This window comes from Rhinopithecus bieti, unplaced genomic scaffold (genome assembly GCF_001698545.2).
Source record: "Rhinopithecus bieti isolate Rb0 unplaced genomic scaffold, ASM169854v2 scaffold_9018, whole genome shotgun sequence".
NCBI classification, from domain to species: domain Eukaryota; kingdom Metazoa; phylum Chordata; class Mammalia; order Primates; family Cercopithecidae; genus Rhinopithecus; species Rhinopithecus bieti.
The window spans coordinates 108576-111853 of record NW_016805939.1 but is presented as its reverse complement, the minus strand read 5'-3'; the positions used below and the strand labels follow the sequence as shown (position 1 = coordinate 111853).

At 35.8% G+C, this 3278-nt stretch overlaps 1 pseudogene across 1 annotated transcript; it reads right to left on the bottom strand.

The window, feature by feature from the left end:
* Positions 1–8: 8 nt before the first annotated feature.
* LOC108531027 (small nuclear ribonucleoprotein G pseudogene) lies at positions 9–518 on the bottom strand (annotated as a pseudogene). Its single transcript, XR_001886047.1, has one exon. The product of XR_001886047.1 is annotated as a small nuclear ribonucleoprotein G pseudogene (transcript).
* Between the last annotated feature and the right edge of the window lie 2760 nt (positions 519–3278).

Here is a 3278-nt window from a genome sequence, read left to right as displayed (position 1 = left end):
TTTTTTTTTTTCCATGTTTCACATTTAATAAGATTCTTCCACTTTAATGCATAAAACCCTTTGAAATCATTGTCAACCAGGAAAATTCATGTTAGAAAAAATTGGAATGAGAGCTAATATTCTATATTCAGAACATTTGAGAAGGCATTTTTGACTATTACAAAAGTTTATTTAACAAAAAGTCTAATATGAAAATGTATATGACCTAATTTTTACATCATAGTAAAACAGGCCCTATGGAGAGAGGACATGGGTTTCTCTGCTGAACAGCCATTATTTATACTCGTTCCAAGGCTTCTAACATGATGATACTATTTCCTCGTATTACCACCATTCCAATATTGTTCTGTTGCCCACTAGTCACCATCTCCACACATTCATCTATCACAAGGTTCATAAAGGGATCAAATCCCTGTAATATTCCTTGGACATGTCTGCCACCATTTAATTTCAATGATAACTTCTTGTCCATAAATTTTTTCAACTCGGGAGGGTGAGCTTTGCTCATGGCGTATACTCCACCGGCTCACAGACTCCTTGGAACGGAATAAATATTCTTTATTAATATCTTAACATGTCTTGCTTCTTCTTATCATTTGAACCTCAACCCAAATACTATATCCTCAAAGAGGTCTGTATTCATCTCCCTAATGATCTCCTCCCATCCCCTTATCCAGTGATTGTCTATTACATTATTTGGTTTTATTGTCATCATAGCAGTTATCATTATCTAACTTTTTCTTGTTTAATTTTTATATTTTGTATTCTTTTGCTGTAATGTATGCTCCACTAGGGCAGAGACGTTGATTGTCTTGTTGAATGTTGTATCCCTAGAACACCCAAAATCTTAGAATATGCCCAGCGTAGTGCGTATTTGTACAATATCAGTACATATTCATTGAATGAATGAATGAATGAATGAATAAACCAAATTATAACCTGGAGAGTGACCATTAAGCCCAAAATCAAAGCAGTACTGGTGTGCTGGATGACGTTATTTGACTCGTTGAATAATTCATATGCTCCATTAGAAAAACAACATATACCCCTTCCATCATGCAGATAAATCTATGATGGGGAATTGAATACTTAGGTCAGCTGGTGAGGTCACTCTCCACTTTGGAAAGGTCTTGAGAGACATTGGAAAATTGTCCCTTTTTGGATGTAACCCTTCCTAAATTTCTTACAAACATAGATCTTCTCTGTTTATACATAATCTCTTTTCATGAAGCATAAAGCAATTGATTGGGGCACAGCTATTGATATACATATGTTTCTGACACTGTTCTCTGGGCACCTTGATTTAAATTTAGATATAAATTATTTGGTCTTTCATTTATTAAGTGTTGCTTTGGGCATATTATTGTCAGTATTTTAAAATGTTCACATTTAGAAACATTACCTTAAGTTTTGGAAGATTCATTTTTTTAGTCAATAGGTGTGTTTTGTTTTCTTTTGTTTTGTTTTTGAGTGTCTGTCAAGGGCTAAACCCTCTTGTACGTGCCAGTGATGCAGGAGTGACTAAGAGAGAACGTCTCATTTCATATGGTATTCTTGCTGCTGTTTATCCCATGAACTAATTACATTAATGTGTCCACAAACCAAATGCCCTGTGCCGAGCTAAACTACTTTATAACACTATCAAAATAAGGTGCTTAGAGGCAAGGAAACTGGGTTTAATGGGAGACATCTAGCCACCCTAAGGAAAAACAGACAAAGACAATGTCGATTCAATTAAAATAACTGGTGAATATGCCAAAACCAAAGTCTACAAAGTTGTAATGGATTCTAGTTGTCTAATGCTCTGAAGATTACTGTTGAAACCATTTGCAGTACTGCAGCCACTAAAAGCCAAAAAAAAAAAAAAAAAAAAAAAAATGGAGATAGAGTACCTCAAACGATGGTCCTTTCACTTTAAGAAACTTCTTCAACCCAATCAACAAGCAAGATCCAGTCGGGGCCTGGATGGATAGTCATGATTTCAAATACACCATAGGAGATTTGGCTCTGAAATGTGACTGATTGTAACAATTTCCAACTAGGGAGTCTGAGGCTGTGAGGCACATGTGCATTAAAAAGGAAAAGGAAGAAGCAGAAATGGAAAAGTAGAAGATACAAATCAAAATACACATTGCTTATTCTAACTGTTCTGGGTGTTGCTTTCTGAAAGTAAATAAATTTTGCAAAATTTACAGCTTAGCCTATGAGTACATTGACTAGACTTCTAACTTCCTTTGACCTCAGGTAGTACTTTTTTAAAAAAAACTTAACCATATCCAGACTAAACAAAATGGGTGCCAGATCTCAAAGACAAGGCTCATAGCCAATAGTGAGGAATTCAGAATGCTTTTTTTCTGTTTTTCTATTTCTGAATTCATGCATTCTTCCAATATTTGTTGAAAACCTACTGTAAGCCAGGCAAAATGATAGGCATCTGGGATACACATGGTGCCTACCTTCGTGAAGTTTACAAACTAGTGAGAGGGACAGGTAATAAAGAAACCAATGACACAAAAAGAAAAATAAAGGCAAGACCAGGAGGAAAAAAGAGTCTAAGAAGAAGTAGAAATTTAGCCTCTTACGCTCTTGTATAAATTCAAATGAACCACACATGTGTCTGTTGTGTCTGAGATACCACCATTAGAGATTCATTTGAGGGGTCTCAGAAAATCTGTCAGTGTTTCCAATTTCTTCATTAAAATGGAAATATCCCTGGGATCTGGAGATACTCAGGTTCTTCAAAGAACTCAGGTTCCTTGTTATTTTCTACTATTCCATCTGGGTAAGGCCAATCCTCCTGGCAAATAAATATCAGAGAGAACCAGCTACTCAAGTTTCTGCATTCCCAAAATAGCTTCTACAAATCAGCAAGACAATGAGCCTCTGGTATGTCCTAATTCAAGGTTCTTTCCAAGCAATAATATGTAAGCACATGATTTATAACGTACATTAAATTTGACCAAGGTCAGTGAGAGAAACAACTGGTAAGCACCATACCTTTAAGATCTCAATAGTGTGGGCTCAATTTGACTCATTCATATGTAACCAAACTGCATTTCCCTAATGACCTCATCTTTTGTCTATGACACATACTCCTCTAACATTTCTTACCATACCTTCCCCCAAGATGAAGTCAGCTCAGTCAAATTTGTCACCATGCCTAATTACTATTAAGTTCATGTGCATGTGTTTTTTAACTTTATGACCATAATCATAAGGGGAGTCTTATTATCAGAGTATTCAGGAATGGTTCCAGATCCATTCAGCCGTTACTGAAA